Source organism: Pipistrellus hanaki (assembly GCF_964339955.1).
Source record: "Pipistrellus hanaki genome assembly, chromosome: 17".
NCBI lineage: Eukaryota > Metazoa > Chordata > Mammalia > Chiroptera > Vespertilionidae > Pipistrellus > Pipistrellus hanaki.
The window spans coordinates 24,306,852-24,325,048 of NC_140519.1; the positions used below are offsets into that span (position 1 = coordinate 24,306,852).

Below are 18,197 nucleotides of genomic sequence, written 5' to 3' on the forward strand. Positions count from 1 at the left end.
AACAACCATACTTGAAACATTGCTTGAATATTCAGTTAACGCAGTGGTCAGCAAACTCATGAGTCAACAGTACAATGACTGAAATTTCTTTTGAGAGCCAAATTTTTTTTTAAATTAAACTTCTTCTAATGTCATTTCTTCAAAATAGGCTCGCCCAGGTAGAGGTATTTTGTGAAAGAACCACACTCAAGGAGCCAAAGAGCCACATTTTTTAAAAATCAGAGGTATTTGCTTAGGTATCTATACATTACTTCACTCATTTTTTAAGTATATTTTATTGATTTTTTACAGAGAGGAAGGGAGAGAGATAGAGAGCTAGAAACGTCGATGAGAGAGAAACATCGACCAGCTGCCTCTTGCACACCCCCCACCGGGGATGTGCCCGCAACCAATGTACATGCCCTTGATCAGAATCAAACCTGGGACCTTTCAGTGCACAGACCGACGCTCTACCACTGAGCCAAACCGGTTTCAGCTACTTCACTCATTTTACAGCAATATTTTATAGTATTTATTGCCTTTTTTTTTTAACAGATAAAGAAACTGAGGCCCAGAGATAAAATTCATTTAACTATTAAACAGTGGGGCCTGGATTAGAATCCAGATCCCATTCGACTACAAAGCCTGTACTGTCGCACACAGTGAAGAGACTGCATCTGTGTTATAGTGCTGGCCACTATATTTCAAGATGGTCATCAGTAAATGATTGTACATAAAGAGAACAAGAAAGGCTTGTGAAATCACAAACTTAGAATTCCACCATCACCCCTCAGGTTCCCTCTGATACCCTGCCCTAAAGTATCAGTGCTATCTAACCCTACCTTTGCATTATTATGAAATGTTCTGAAGCAACAGAAGACTCAGAGTACATAATTTTACTTACTTTAATGACTGCATCCCACACCCGGCCATGCTGATTCCACAGTGGTGCAGGCCCAGGGGCATGGGATGGAGTAAAGGGCTGCCATAGTGATGATTTCCACGAATTTCTCTATTCTATGACAATCTGAGTTCACAAGTAATGGGGAACATCATATCTCCTCTGGAGAAGGAAGGGAGAATTCTGAGGAGTGTCAAGAGAAAGAATCAACCTGACAATGATGGGGCATATATAATACTATTCACATATTACCTCTACGTCCCCATCCCTCTAAGTTGTTTACGGAATACTGACATATCTACTTGTTGTTTCTACAACAATAACCAATTTCTGAATTAATCAAACTCAGAAATTCAAGTTCTGAATTAGCTCCTATGTGCTGCTCTTTGCCTCTAGTAGTAATAATTCATGACATTTTTACCTAACCTTAAGTAAAAGTTTATTTTGATGATAGTCCGAAGAAGCAAATTTTAACCAATATTTGCTGCAACTTCAGTATCAAATAGCACTTGTTTTTCTTACTGTGATTTTCTGTGATTATACATCAGTTGATAAAAATCTTACTTGCCTCAATTGTAATCATAGAAAATATTGTGGAAGAAACTATACATACATGCTAATAGGTTTACATGTTTTCACCTAAACTGTGATGATGGTGTCAATGACAATAATGACTTAGGGGATAGCAATCTAAAGGGCAGGCTGCTCTTGGTTGACCCTGGAATCAGCCATAGAGCCCAGCACAGAGCCTAACACATGTTAAACATGTACTGAGAAATAAATTAATAATAATGAATTTACTGGATGAAAAGTGATACATCTTGTGGAGGCCTGTCTGAAGTAAGGCAAGCTAGTCTCTACTGAAAGAAACAATGTAGGGGCAGAAGGAATCTAAGCCACAGAGGACACTCTGTTATTGAAACTGAAGGTGTCAGTGATTATGGTTGGAATTCATTCTAGGGGTAAAGGTACATATCCTGTGGTGACAATAACAGATAACATTGATTGGGGAACTCAAATTGTATCACGTATGGTGTTTCATAATTTACATATGAAATTTTGCTTACTACTTTTATTTTTTTAATATATTTTATTGATTTTTTTCATAGAGGAAGAGAGAGGGATAGTTAGAAACATCGATGAGAGAGAAACATCGATCAGCTGCCTCCTGCACACCCCCCACTGGGGATGCGCCCACAACCAAGGAACATGCCCGTGACTGAAATTGAATCTGGGACATTTCAGTCCACAGGCTGATGCTCTATCCACTAAGCCAAACTGGTTTTGGCTGCTTACTACTTTTAAAAATATATTATCTTTTTACTGATTTCAGAGAGAAAGGGAGAGGGAGACATAGAAGCATCAATGATGAGAGAGAACATTGTTTGGCTGCCTCCTGCATGTCCCACACTGGGGATCGAGCCCACAACCCAGGTGTGTGCCCTGATCAGGAATCATGACCTCCTAGTTCATAGGTCAATGCTCAACTACTGAACTACGTTGGTTGGGCTCTGCTTACTTCTTAAATCAGTTGTGAGCTGGATTTTAAACCTTGGTTGTTGGTAATTAAATTAGAGCTCAAAAAAGTAAAGGTCTTTACATAAAGTCACTGAGTCTTGAGTCAAATCTAATACTTGTCCACTGATGTCTGCTATAATATGGTACCTTTCAAAGGCCTTTTAAAAAAATTTACTGATCAAAAGGCAAACTGACTGATATATTAACCCATTTTTGCTTTTTGTGCTTTTTTATGATGGGCCATTATACCTTTTCCATAGACCCAATGGAATAGTCAGTGGTAAATTCTCTTTGTGAGCCAAGGCCACAGGAAGAGGTGGTGCAAATACAGGAAATATTTGGGAATTAGTGTGTCTTTTAATGTGGAAAGGACATTCATCATCCACTTCCTTCAGATTCCAGTTCAAGCTACAGTTAAGAAAGAAAGAAAAAAAATGGCAGGCATCGGTCCAAAAAGAAATTCAACAAAAGAGAGGCACTCGAATATTTCCATCTTTCTCTGTCTCTTCATAAATCTGTCTCCACTTTGACCTTGATTTCATCATTCACAGTCTCTGAGATCTGCTGCACACAGCTTTGAATCTTGCTCCTTAATTACCTGGGTTTTCATCTTCATAGTCTGTTTGATAAAATGCTGAGTACAATGTTAGCAAGAAACATTGCTAATCTATTTACTTAGGACCTATTTGAAGGCATAACGACCTCTCATCTGTCCTTTAAAAGGTATAAATAAAGCTGGAGCTGAGTCCAAACCAAAATACAACTTTATAAGGATTAATTTATCACAAAGATGAGGACGTTTTTATAGATAGGCAGTCTATTGTTCTAAGAGTCAGTTTTATACTCTGGATGTTTTTCATCCACTATGTAAAAAAGTATTAAAGAAACTTTTAGATAAAGGCAAGAAAGTTTTATGCCAAAATAAATTAACCTATGATAATTTATAGATTATAATAATAAAAATTATAAATCCAACATTTAGAAGGCAATCAAAGATAAAAACAATAAAGTAATGTATATATTCTAAAACAGAACTACATCAAGCTTCAAAATAGCATGTAGAAGCCCAAAGGAATTATTTTTTTAAAAACTGATCATTAATAATTATATAGCAAATGACTTTGAAGAGTGATAATTTTATCATTTAGATTCTAAAATGTTGAGCCAAAGTACATGTTAGAGATAAAATGACTACTTAGGTGAAAAAGAAACTTGAAAACTTCTGAAAACCTGAATTTTTCAAATAGTCCTATGTCTCATTTATGAATGCTCTTCTGATGTTCCCTAACCAGTGCAAACCTTTGCTCGTTATTTCTTTACCCAAATTCTCTAACTTTAGAGCAACCGCAATTGGAATCTGACACAGAATCTAGTGACACTTGAGTGGGGCAGGAGACACCTGGAGAGTTTTCTCACCCCCCTAAGAACACTAAAGATGGATTTTAACTCCAGCCAAAGTGTGGCTCTGAGCATTGTGGGCTGAAAAATTTGATACTGACAAAGTTCCAGCAAAGCACTGATTTAGAGGTGTTAGTTTATATTAACAAAACTCTCCACAATTGTATTAATTTCCAAGGAGAAATACTGTGTTCAAAAGGAACGGATGTTTGCTCTGATGTGACCAGAACATGAGAAGACAAGTCCTCTTGGTGGATGCCTGACTCCAAGGTGGCTTAGCATCAGGTTCTGAAGCCTGTGGTTACTGCCCAGGTTGATAATCAATTGAGGATATTCACGATGATCTGAGAGGGTGTCTTCTTTGCTGTCCTGTGCTTGAATGGAACGTTTGGGTTATAATTTCTATCCAATTAGTTTTCTTCCACTCCTGCAATCTTTATCCAAAAAGTGTGCAATATGATTTAAGATCCTTTATAATAATTGCATCTCAGTTCTGTCTCCCAGAAATTAAATACAGGATACACTGAGGTTTGAGAAATTCCTAAACTTGTTAGATAAGCACTTACAAACACAAGTCTAATGACACATCTTATGTGGAGATTTATAACTTCAAGTTCACAGGGCAACCTACTACCCAAGTTCTTAGGGCTTTACCCACATACATAGACACTGGAAGGGAAACTGAGTGTCCGCAGCTCCCAATGTCTTTCTTTTGTTGAAGTTTTTTTCTTTTCTATCAATGGTGTATTGCAAATCATTCATTATTTGGAGATTTTAGTGGATCAAAGAACCAGACGGGGGACTTCCTTAGAGACACTCTCTGAGATTGGAACCTGGATACTTTATGACTTGCCCTGTTACAATGTGAGCTCTCATGCACATGCAATTGGTACTAACAACAACAACAACAACAACAACAACAAAGAAGGCCTCAATTATATTTAAAGTTCTTTGTTCTGTCTTACGGAAATTTTGCTATGCCTCACTTTTTTATCCTTGCTCTTGCCTGTATACTTATCTTCTCTATCTTTTCTGTATATAGTTGTGACTGAAATAATGACTTCATCTCCTTTAGTCACCACAAACCAAATAGAGAATTCTATCAAAACATAGCTGTCAGCTACAGTTTTATTCTGTGGAAAGAGAAAAGCTACCCTATTTTAATCATTTTGATTTGTTTTTGCTATGAAGATCCATTTGTGATAGTGCCCTCTTAAATTTTAAAAATATTTTATTTGATGTCATTTAATATTTCTCTCCTGCCTGATTCTGTTATCTGCTGTCACATAGATGGTGTCGCCTAGGAAACCTGAAGTCAATAAAAGTGGCTGAGCTCTCCTTATTTTGTCTCTACTTTTTTATGAAAACTGGTAAGTCACTTAACCACTTTCTGCCTACACATGCGAAAAATAAGATAACTATTGTCAACAAACAATGCATGCTCTTTATCTGCTGTGTATCCATTCTGTCGCTGCCACCAATCACAGTGCTCTTTGCTTAGCGGGGGAGGCAAAAATCAAAAGACAGAACCAGTCAGCAGTTGATGATATTCTTGATGTCAGTACATCTGTAAGTCATGTCTTTAGAACAATTATATACATGCCAAAGGTTTTTTAAAATGCTGTTGGAAGTCTAGATAGACTTCATTGTTTATTTTCTTGCCTTTCAGCCAGGTGTTAGTGTAGCTGCTTCCTTTCCTAATCCCATGGAGAGAATCCTGAAAAATGAGTGTCTCTCCTTTGGCTAAGCTCCAGCAGAGATGGTCATCTATGAAGACTGACTGTTGTGGAGGAGACAATATTGAGGACAAAAGGGTGTCCCCCAATTCTGGGATTTTACAAATCTAAAAGTTAAGGCAAATCTTGACATTCCCAATAAGAAATGAATAGGATATTCAGGGAAAAGTAGCAATTAGGTGATAATATACAAAAATTACAAAGTGATAAATGGCAAGAGAGAAAACTATGAAAATCTTCCTAATAAGAATCAAGAGGGAAAGGAATGAAATAGGCAGGTGGGAGAGTTATAGAGAAAGAAAAAAAAAAAAGAGAGAAAATGAGGTAGAAAGGAGAGGAAATAGAGAGAGGAATGAATGAACATGAGTTAATTGTATGGAAAGGAGACAAGACACACATGGAATTAGGCATAAGAAAAGGCAATGGCTACCAGGTGTCTCTTCCTGCCAGCTCTGGGTGCTTTGTCACCTCTCACATACAGAAGACAGTGAAAATCCAAGTGAGTAAGTGATCACACATCCCTGATTTGTCAGTCCAGACTTTCCTGTGGGTTCTCATTTATGTGGGTTTCTGGGGAAGAGAGGGCTGCAGTTCAAGAACTAGAGACAATCATCATGGGGAATTTACAAACTAGAGATTTCATTTCTGGGTTGAATGACTGCCATTCTGTAAGTCATATCTCTTCAGGAATTTTATTTGTTCTGCTCTTTTAAAAAATGCTCTTACATTCCCTAATTACTCATTATTTTCTATGATTAGTTGATGGTGGAAATTCACATATTAGGCATCTTATTTCAGGATGCAATCTGAACAGGATAACACAATCTTGCCTCAGCAAAATATAAGGTGAGAGTGGTCTTCATATTTATTGTGTATTGAGCTAGGCACTGTGCCAGACATTTTATAGACAAACATTGGTTATTAAAACGCTTCAAATCCCCCTAGGAGAGTACTATTATCCCAATTGTTTAAGTGAAGAAAATGAGGTTCAGTGTGCGAGTAACTTATAAATTTAACTTAGTTATTAAATTATTGAATTTCAAAATTCATAGTATAAACTATAGCAAACAACAAACCACAAATAAACAGCATATGTTTATATATACCTTAACTAATACTTAGAAAGTATGGTAAGTTAATGAAGTCCAGAATATAAATTTCCTTTTTGTATTTCACTAATAAGGAGATGAAATTTTTTTTACCAAAACTTATGCCACTCCTGCATAACCTAACAAATCATGATTGGCATACATTGAAAGGTTGGGTAGCTGGCCAAGGAGATGGACAGTTGCACTTGTCTGTGAATATATGTATGGTTATGAATGTTTATGCACATCTTTGTCCTCTCAATCAAGCAACAATCTAATGATGGTGAATGCTTGGTAGACTAGGCTTAGGCAACAAGAAGACTCATAGGCATAGAATATGCAATCACATATAGTTGGAGAAAAATATATAAAATCTAAACACAGCATTAAAGTCAAATAAAAATCATTAACAAAAAAAAATTTGTAACTGTTTGTCAAATAAATTGTAAATAGCTAATCCTGTTGTTCTATAGATGGAAGCACTAATTATGGCCCAAAGATACACAGCCAATCTCCTCATTCTAATATGGTCTCTTCCTTTTTCCCTTTTCAATTTTTTAACATGTACATGATTTTTATTGTTTTTCTTCTATCCCACATTGTCCTTCTGGTTTATTTTTGTTTATAAATAAATATGACCCTTAGTAGTTTTCTCAGCAAATAATCTGTGGGCAGGAAACTTTAAGTCCTTATTTTAAAAATTATCTTTATTTTGCCCTTACAACTTAAGTGATATTTAATTAGGATTACAATAAATAATTTTTAGCACTTTCAAATATTATTTGGTTGACTTCTGGAATCTATCATTGCAGGTGAGAACTATTTTGTTAATTTGAATTATTCAATAATTTTGAATATATGATTTCTAATTTAACTTTTCTCTATGGAGAATTTCCATATTTTATCTTTGTCCTTAATGATATGAAATTTCAACCAGGCCAAATGTGGATTTTTCAGATATTTTACTAGACAGGTCTTTGCCATTTAAAGTCTATGTCTTCTCTAAATTCTGGAAAACTAAGTAATTAAAGCTTTAATTAGGGGTCAACTAAAGTATTAATTAATTAAAGATTTAATTAATTAAAGGATTAAATTCTCAACCTTAATCTCTTTGAATGTTATCTTTCCATCTATTTTCTCCTTTGTGCACTACTATTTGGTATGTTAAAACTTCTCATTCTGCCATGTCCCTTATTTTCTTTTTTTCTGTTTACTTCCATTTATCTTTCCATTTATATAATGGGCTATATCCTGGGAGATTCTTCTAGTATATTGTTCAGTTAACTGATTCTCATTTCAAATTTGTCACCTATATTGATTAACCTATTTTTATTAACTTTTCATTTCAATTGCCATATGTTTTTCCTATATTCCTTACTTGATCCTTTTCATAACAGCCCCATTTTTAAATTTATAACCTCTTGTTTTTCTTGTTATGTAAACATTTTTTTTATCTTTAGATATTTTGCACATACTTTAAGTCCCTTTCTGTTTGCCCAGTTATTTCTGGTCCTATGAGTGGTAAATTTCTCAATTAAAAGGTTTCTGATTATTCTTTTTGTGTGTGTTATAATCTGTTGTTGGAACTTCATCTTCAGCAGGAGTTACGTTTTTTGGCAGTCTTGCAAGTGTTTTGCATTCTGGAGAGTGCACTATGATTTTGCCCTACACTGGCCCTACACTTAATAGATTTATGACTTTTTCCAAGATCTTGTGGAGCTCATGACTTCAAACCAGTTGTTATATTAGTGTTCTTTGACAGTATTTTTAATCCTTGTTTAGGGCCAGAAGCTGCTCATGTGGGTGCATTTTCAAAGTACCCACAGTTTGGTCGCTTCTGTTAGCTGCTAGTGTGAACACTAACTTTTAAGCCTCTATCATTTCTGATTGCCCTGAGGACCATTCAGGTCCTACACCAACATACCATGTTCCAATGAACAGGATCAGCAGGCAGTAGGAACATAGGAAAGCTGCTGTCTTCTTTTAAGGCCAATAATTCCTAAAATTGAATGACCTTATTCAAGAATTAATTACCATAATTTTAAATGTTATGTTCCACTATAAGGAACTAACATCATGGACTGAGTCTCCAGGGAAATACCAGACTTGGAGCTAATTTGTCAGGCAACAGCAATGGTGTTTTTAAATAAATTTTGAATCCAAAATGGTAAAAATTAGATATACCAGTTAGAGTAGCAATGCCAATTATACTTATCGCTCCATATTCTGATGTTAGAACAAGAAGGAGAGAAAATGATAGTAGATACTTGTTTAGATTATTGACTTTATCCTAGGCCTGAGTATTTTTCAATTTCACCCCATACCAGTTATTCTCTCCTTAGATGGGTATTATAACAATTAAATTTAATGAAATAAATTAATGTATGCACACTGTTGAATTTATTAGAGAGGACTCTGAGTAGCAAAGGTAAGAAACAAAATACAAGCTGAAAATATATTGGCTCACTTAACTGAAAAATCTAGGAGTAGAATGGCTTCAAGTATGACCCTCTGATTCTGTTTTGGTCTATGTCTTACTCAAAAAATACTATTCCCAGAGGTTAGTGAGTATAATTCTAAGTTGGATATTTTATCTGGCCAGAATAAGCATTTTTGTGGACAACACCAGGAGGAATGCTGGGGATGACTCTCAATGGGCCTAAACTGGTTCACGTGGCAATTCTCCAAGAATCATCATGAATTGTGTGCCTACGCCCAAATCATGAGCTCGATCCTGCAGTTTGGGGTAGGAGTGCAAGTGGACATTGGTATCCACTTGAAGCTTTGTAAATGCAACTCTTTGCTTTTCAATGATCTGTCCAAAGGAGCTGAGCTTGGGCAGAGACCTTATCTTCCTCCTTGGATGGAAAAGTCTCATGCTCCATAAGGAGTTATAGCAGTATGTGCATGTCTGTTGTGTATATAGGCTTTATTTGTTATAGAAACCTTTTTTGGGGGGGAAAAACTTTCCCACTGTAATTTCAATACCACAGGAATTTGACACTGTGCCAAAAATATTAAACATAATTAAAGCAGCTCATATATTTAGTATTGTGCCAAGAACATATTTTCCTCAAAGGTATTTTGACTAGAATACCCTCTTCACAAAAGTTATTAAGATCAAAATTATGTCTGATGTGCTCAGAGACATGTTCATCAATTTCTCAGTAAGACCTCCTTCCAGGGTGGGCTCAGGATCAATGATCCTGAATGTAACTTATGAATAATTCATATTTAAATTAAGGAAGTTTTCAACTGGTTAAAAAATAAGAGAATATTTTAGGAAGGACGATCATTACATTGGAATCTATAAATTTGAAATATATTTTTAAATATCATTGATTATATCTATGTGTGTTATTTACAGTTGATTTGAGTCATGAATATTTAAGTTTAGTTTTGAAGGTTTTATTAAATCATCACAGATTTGTATTTTTATGTACTTATGTGGCCTAAATTCGAATTTATCTATTTACATGCTAATTTTATTATTATTCCATTTTATATTTATGTTGTACGTTTCTCCTCAATTTTTATAGAACATGTTCACTTCCATAAATGCAAGTAAGGAAATACAGACTTAGAAATATAGTCAAGGTCCAGGAAAAATATTTTTGTGCCAAGTCAACAATACCTGTAAAGTAAACAATGCCTTTTATTTAGTTATACTTTATTTTCTTGACAATATCCCATCAATGAGTTTTGCTGTGAATGTGGTTTGGAGGCAGTATAAAATGTTTGCTCTCTGTACGACAAAGAATCAAAGAATCGCTTTGCAAGATGCCAGGCGAGGGCCTGATTGGGTTCACGTGGATTTATCCAAGGACGGGCCGTGCCTCTAAATAGGATAGGCAAAAGCTGTGATACTTGCAGATGGCCAGAGAAGGAAAGCAGGCAGAACTTCCCGAACAAACCCAGTCCTCCCATTTCGGTGACTGCCTATGTCCCCACTTCTGCTCTTCCCCCGGATTAGAACACAATGTCTCAGCCTGATGTGGAGTGTTTATCTTCTGATCGTCATAACACCGTGTCTGGTGTTCCACAGTGAACTAGCCGATTGCCAACACCTGGCCTGGATCTCATCTGGTTTAACCCCCACATGTCTCCTGAAGGGATAGGTGTTGATACTGCTCCCGAAATGTACCCGAGGTAGATTTTTCTATCTAAAACTCCAGAATGGGGGTGGGTAGGTGGGGGGAGAATTAATGGGAATAAAACCTGTATTGAATTGAACCTGGACAGTTTTAACAATTAAATTTAAGGCATAGGTGTGTCACAAACATAGATATATGTGTGTCACAAACATAACAGCGATGCCAAACAAATCACAGCTACAGGTGTGCCTTATAATGACTCGATCTTCAGTGAAAGGACCCTTTTGAGAATATGATGAGTGATATGGACGGTCTGTGCAAAAAATCTTTTATTTACACAAAATTTGGCCACAGGGAAAACACAGAATCCTTGACACTGAGAAATGAATAATTACAAGCATATTATCATATAGTCAGTGTCACCAAAGGAAAATTTAATCAATAGATTAAACACCAATGTAAGTGTCCTCTGCTTAAAAAAAAAAATTCCTACTAATAGTTTTTGTTGCTATTGTACAAAGTGGCTGGTTTGTGGTGAGGAATGAAGCAGAAGAGGGAATTGTAAACCTGTTGCATTGTGGAGAGAAACTTGGATTGTATAAAAACTTGAACAAGCTCATTTGGGAGCTGAATTTGAGGGCATTCATACCCCAGATGCATGTGGGTGTCAGAAAATTCTGATTTGACTCCTCTCTCCAAACAGGCCTCCCCCTTTATCCCTTTACCTTTGATCTCAGTGAGACCATGGTGACTGAGGGAACTCCTGTATCAGGAGCATCACATGAGGGAGTCAACAGCTTATCCAGTGGGTAACAAGATTCTAGGGCAGCTATATGGAAAATGGGCTTCCCCCCAATTTCCTAATCTTTCTCTTAGAAATGATGTTATAAAAAACTTACATTGAAGTACCCATGTGAGATTCATGTAAGATGTTTGAGAACTTGGTTTCTTCATGTACCTAAGAGGATGATGCTAGGCTTTCTGTCTTATACACATTGTCCCAGCCCACTGTGCCCCGAGATGGGCTAACTGCATTACAGATCTTGTGATAGCCAGCGATTAGCAGAGCAAACAGCAATTTTCCAATACAGAACTCAGTAATTGTGCCTCTGGGGAAATGGCAGATCGGAAGTTCAACTCCCTATTTTATAGTCATCAACTCCAAAGGAGCTCTGGAACAGAAATGGCTAGAACGGAGGCTTTCTGGCATGTGACCTATCCCATGCCTAAAAATGATGCCTCTTTTCTTTGCAGGGAAATGAAGTGGCATTTTAACTTTTCCTCAATGCATTACACTGATATATTTTTATTCTATAGCTTGTCAGAGGATACTAAATCAGTTGATGCCAGAAAAGAATAGTTCTGAAGCATTAAAACTCAACATGTATTTTAAAGGAGTTATCTGGCGAATGAAGAAAGTTTCCTAAATTGCGAGTTGTTTTTTCATAAGAAAGTAAAATAATGTTTATATTCCCAAATATATACTGATGCCATCACACAGTGGATATAATTCCATTTTATAGTCCTTTCCTATAGAGAAAATTCGTAATGCAATTTATTAATTTTTTATTGATTTCAGAGAGGGAGGGAAGAAAAGAGAGAGAGAGAGAGATCAATTGCCTCCCACGTGTTCCCCAAACGGGGATCAAAACACCACCTCAGTATGCCCTGACTGGGAACAGAACCTGCCACCTCTTGGTGAATGGGACAATGCTCCAACCAACTGAGCCACACCAGCCAGGGCAGGTTAGCATTTTCTTAACATACTTCTGCTCTGACCTTCTTGACCACCAGCCACTATCTGCAGTTTTCCTGCCTAGGCAGAGAGCAGAGCAATGTACAACCAGAATACATTAAAATGTTTTAAAATAAAAAGTGCAATTGGCTCTTTTGACTTGCCCTGCAGTTTTATGCCTGTGCATACCTTAGCTGCTTGCAGAAGATCAACAGCTACTTGCTTGAACAAGCATTTGATTTCAAAATACATTCAAAGAATGAAAATTCTAGACACCAAAATGCCATATTGCTAAAATAAGTCAAGTGTGGGGAAGGGGAATCAAATGTTGAATTGGATTATAAAATACACCCCCAAAAGACATGGCCCCCATAACCTACTCCTTTCCTAGGAAGTAAGCTTTGTAGAGAGTTTTTATATGCTCCAACCCTAACCAACTTAGTTTTCATATCCCCTAACTTTATTTTGGAATAGTTTTGGAACTGCAGAAAGGTTGCAAAGATAGTACAGAATTTTTGTATCCCCCCTCATCTGGTTTCCCCATTGTCAACACAGATTATCAAGGACATTTGTCAAAACTGAGACCTGACATAGGTATGTTACTATTAAGTCAACCTCTGGGATTTCCCCAGGTTTATCTGTGATCCAGTTCCAGGCACTACAATGCATTTAGTTCTCACATCCACATAGTCTTCTCTGATCTGTGGCAGTTTTGTTACTGGAGAGAGACTAGTCTGGAACTAGGTTCTCCCATGGTGTTACAGGAAAGGAATTTCAGGGACACACGCATGGGAGGGTTTGAGTGACTGTGGCAAGATCTATGAGAGTGCCCCTGAAAAGGCTGCTGCACTTGACAGCCTTTCCCCAGCTGAGGAAGGGTTTGCAGCTACTTAAAAGAGATAGTGAGACTGGGGCCTTTGTTAAGCTTTGATTATATTTTCTTGGGCTTGGGAGAGAGCAGGCTTTCTTTCAAACTATCCAATCCCTTTTCTGGATCTTCTGGGTTTAGTGCCCTTTTCTTTCTATTTTTTTTATTTGTATTGATTATGGTCTCACATAATTGTCCTTATTCCCCCATTTCCATCCCAAACCCCTCCCTAGATATGCTCCTCCCCAACCCTCATTTTCCATGGCCACTGGCTAGGCCCATATGTATGCACACAAGTCCTTTGGTTGATCTCTTCCCCTTACCTCCACCCTCCCTTTCTTTCCCTCTGAGGTTTGAGAGTCTGATTGCTGATTCTCTTTCTCTGGGTCTGTTTGTGTTGTTCATTATTTCCTCTAGATGTGTGAGATCATGTATCCAAGAAATACCCTTGTAAGAACCTAAACTGAGCCCTTTTCCTCTCTTATATTTCCCCCAGGCTTTTCTCCTCCCCTTTATGGTCACCACTTTTGCTCCAATTGCATGTGCCTCCTCATAAAAAGACCTCCCCGCTGTGCTGATTTGGCTTCCTTCTATTGAGCATGAGCCTAGCAGAGGAATACATCAACCCCCGCCCTCTATTTATCCCTCCCTCCCTTAATCCGGGGGAAGGAGATGGTTTGTCCCTGAGGCGATTGAGAAGCTGGCCTTTCTGGCCTACTGCGATGCGGCTGTTCCCTGAAGTGTCCCTTTCTAGTTCATCAAGCTTAAGTAGATGTCTGATTCCCTCTTCTTTCCTTAATATCTAACCAGCTCCCCCTTGTAGCAGTTTCTCAGTCTTTCCTTCCCTCTCATGACCTCCATAGTCTTGGGAGGACTGGGCAAGGATCCAGATGTGCTCCATAGTCTTGGGAGGACTGGGCAAGGATCCAGATGTGCCGCGCCAGCACAGCCAAGGGCTTAGAAAAGACAGACAAGAGGGTGAAAGCTGGGTCTCCGGTGAGACGCTGCTTCTCTGAGAGACGGTGACCACGCCCACAAGCCCTGTCTTTTATAGCAGTTTCCAGGAGGCAAAGTAAGGGCGTCATCAAGCTGTTTACAACCTTCTGTTGGGTTTCGATCCTACTCAATTACATGCACCTGATCAAACTCTGTTTACTTGCAGCCTGTTTACGTGGGGCCACATGTTCAGACCACGGGTTCAAGCTCACAACTACAGCTGTTGGCTATCATTGTGCTGGGAGGGCTCTGTCCTTCAAGCTGGGACTTGCACGCGGCCACGAGAGGACTGTGCCCTCTCCTCAGTCCGAGGCTCGAGCCTGTCCTCCAAACACTGCAGCTGCTCTCCACATCCACGCACTCTGATGTTTGCCTGACATTTCCCTCAGGAAGAGACTGGGATTCCGGGTTTGGAAGAAATATCAGAGAGGAAGTCCCCTTCTCACTGCTTTTATCTGGGGGTACGTGACATCCTGTGACATTCCCGGCGATGGAAACCTTTATCACTTGGCTGAGCAAGGAGTTGCCTGGTCTCTCCACTGCACAGTTACTATTTTTTTTTTCCCTTCCCTATTCTATTAGGTAAAAACAAATTACTACATCAAGCCTGTCCCCGAGGTTTTGGGGAGGGGAGATTAAGCTCCACCTCCTGGAAAGGGGAGTCTTATTTGGAATCTTTTCCAAGGAAGAGTTGTCTCTTCTCTCCCATTTATTTGTTTATTTCGTCGTGTATGTATAAGAGTGTGGATTTGCATGTATGTACTTCCTACTTTGGTTTGTAAGTGAGCTTAGTCGAAGGGTCTTAACACGCATCCTCTGGATCAGGGGTCCTCAAACTTTTTAAAGTGGGGGCCAGATCATGGTCCCTCAGAGAGCTGGAGGGCCGGACTATATGAACTACTAATCCCTACTGTAACACCTCGGCTGCGCTCACTGCCCAAAAAACCTGGCGGGCCAGATCAGACTCCTCTGCGGGCCGCATGTGGCCCGCGGGCCGTAGTTTGAAGACTCCTGCTCTGGATGGAGCAAACCACTCTGGGGCAGATAACCTTGGAGTGTGAGTGGGCACCGAGCATTTCCACGGCAGGTCCCAGCATGAGGCACTGATGACACATCCATTAGTGATGACTGAGTCACAGCCGTTTCCTAAGACACCTTCACCAGCGGCCCACACAGCCACTGCTTTTATTAGGTGGTGGTGGCTGGCCTGCCCCTCAAGAGTCAGCTAAGGACCAAGCTCTATTACTCACAGAGACACGCTCTGCTTTCCTCTCTGCCTCTTAAGGGATCCTGGCACACGCCTAATAAAAAAAAAAAAAAAAAAAAAAAAAAAATCAAGCCATTTACTTTCCTCCTTTTTATGGAGAAATGAATCTCTTTTTTTTTTCCATGGGTAGTCAGGAATTTGACAAATGTACTCCCTCACGTCCAGAAATAGAGTCAAGTCATGGGGAAATGTTTAATTATGCATCAGACAAATTTTAAGGGAGCTTCAATCTTCAATAATTGAAAAGACATAGGTTTGTTGCATTTCAGGTTTTTTTCCTATCTAAACAGTTTTCCTTTTAGGACTTTAACGTTAATGTGCTACCACATACTAAAAAATGGTATTTAGTGCTGACAATACAAGGCATTGACTAAGCCCTCACAGCTTGTTCCGCAAATGTCTCTTTTGTGAGTCAGAACATACCGTTTTACCGGGAGGGAAACGAAGATGGAGAAGGAATCATTATATTTTGGTAATAGAATTAGGCTGAGCCAAAAGTTTTTACTTTTTTTTTTCTATAGAAATCTATCTTAAGGCTCTCCAAGGACCTTTTAGGTTCAAGCACCTGAAACAAGGAATTTTTCTTTTTTAAAAATGTATATAAGTGAGATTGTAATACCCTATGTATTCTTATGGGAATCACTTCTTCCCCCAAAACCTAGTATTTTTAAATTCATTCACATGAATGCTTATGGCTACATCTGGTTTATTTTTCACATACAAATTTATACCAATTTAACGTTTTAACTGTACTCTTGCTTATGTGTTCCATTAGACAAGTGTAAGAGTTTCTTTAAGGGACATAACAGGGAGCGGAGTTGCTAGTTATTATATGTTTTCATGTTCACATTTAGTAAGTAATATCAAAAGGCTTTCCAAAATGATTGTACCAATTTACACCCTAATAGCAGGACTTACAAGTTAAGTTCCTGTTACCCCCTAGAATCTAGCCAGACTTTGGTATTTTAAATTTATGCCACTGCGGCTGATGTGACGTGCTATGTCAGTATGGTCTTAATTTGGTGACTAATGAAACAGCATTTTTGTGAAATGCCTAGGTATGTGCTTTTCTCCATTATCAATTGGGCTGTTCATTATTTTTTAAATTAATTTTTAGGCGTTTATACATTCTGGATATTGAACTTCTGACCATTTTAAATCTTAAAAACACTTTCCCCAGTTTGTGCATTCTTGCCATCGTGTCCTTTAATAAACAGAAGGCCTTAATTCAGATATACTTGAGTTCACTAATATTTTCCTTATGCTGCTGTAAAACATTAATAAATAGAAACCTTATTTGAAGTGAAGCAGGGAGGCCAGTAGGGGGAGCTCTCATGCCCTGCACCAGTCACAAAGCTCAACAAAGAAACTTTGTAAAAGCCCTTCCCAACTTCCTATCCCCCTGGTGAAAAAGCTTTCTCTCCTCTGTTTTAGGGGACTGCACGGGGCCCGCCAAGGTTGTATGTACCAGATTGCAGTTCCTTGTTGTTCCTGAGTAAACCCATGTTGCTGGAGAAATATGTCTTTGTTTATGGTCAACAACATGCACTGCCTTCTTTAACAACAACAACAACAATAAACAAACAACAAAAAACCCTCAGTCTAAGACCTACGTCCTAAAGAGATTCTTTTTAATTTTTCTCTTAATAGATTATCAACTGTCTCAGTACCATTTATTGAACACGGTGTCCTCTCATTACTAAACTGTGACAGTACTCTGTAGTTATCAAAGCTCAACAGATGTGCACATCTATTTCTGGACTTTCTGTTCTCTTCTGTTGCCCTGTTGACATAGCCCTGTACCAGTACCACACTGTCTTGATCACCAGTTACTGATTTCCAGAAGGCTAGGTCCTCTCTCCACCCAAGCTACCACCTTATATATCTTATTAATAAATGTTTTGCCTATTTGGTGTCCTTGCTTTTCTATAGAAATGGACCAGCTTATCTTGTCCCATGTAAAAAAAACCTACTGGGATTATGCTTTGGGCTCAATTCAGCAGATTGGGAAGAACTAACATCATTATAATATTGTGTCTTCCTAATAATGAATATGGTAAAATGCCTTCAAACGTCTTTCAACAAGTTATATACTTATTTTTTTTCCATAAAGGACTTAAATATCTTTTGCTGGATTTATTCCAAGACCCCAGATCTTCTGATGCTCTTTTAAATATGTTTTTCAATATTGCATTTTTTTTGTGTTCTTGGATCATCATCTTGGAGAATTCCGGTGCTTCATGTTTAGAGTTGCTCCCAGTGAGAGATTTTGTGTCCTACTAGCACCCGAGGACAGTTCCAAACTGGGCGGCCACTTTGCATTTGTAGTTTGGGGACTTTCCGGATTTTGGCCACAGATTGTGCATGTGCTGGCCTGTGACTAAAAGTTCAGAGAGGCAGGACGTGGCCCATTGGATCAGACCCCTCTCCACGCTCAGATCTCTGGCTTGTCTGGGTACCTACCCACATTTGCTTCTTGCAGACCAGGTCTAGGCCACTAGGCACAGGCACATGTCCCTGCACAAGCACAGCTGTTAACCTACAGAGCTGAGTGCAATCCTGCCTTCTGGTTCGAGTTGTTTGTCTTCCTTAACCCTCAGCCCAACCAAGCTTGAAA

General features: G+C 38.5%; 1 long non-coding RNA gene across 1 annotated transcript in view; it reads left to right on the forward strand.

Annotated features, from left to right (window-relative positions):
• Positions 1–5,084: 5,084 nt before the first annotated feature.
• LOC311612144 overlaps positions 5,085–18,197 on the forward strand; it is a 68,354-nt gene continuing 55,241 nt past the window's right edge. The window contains exon 1 of the long non-coding RNA XR_014793233.1: positions 5,085–5,166. This is a non-coding gene — a long non-coding RNA (uncharacterized lncRNA). The remainder of the gene's footprint in view (positions 5,167–18,197) is intronic.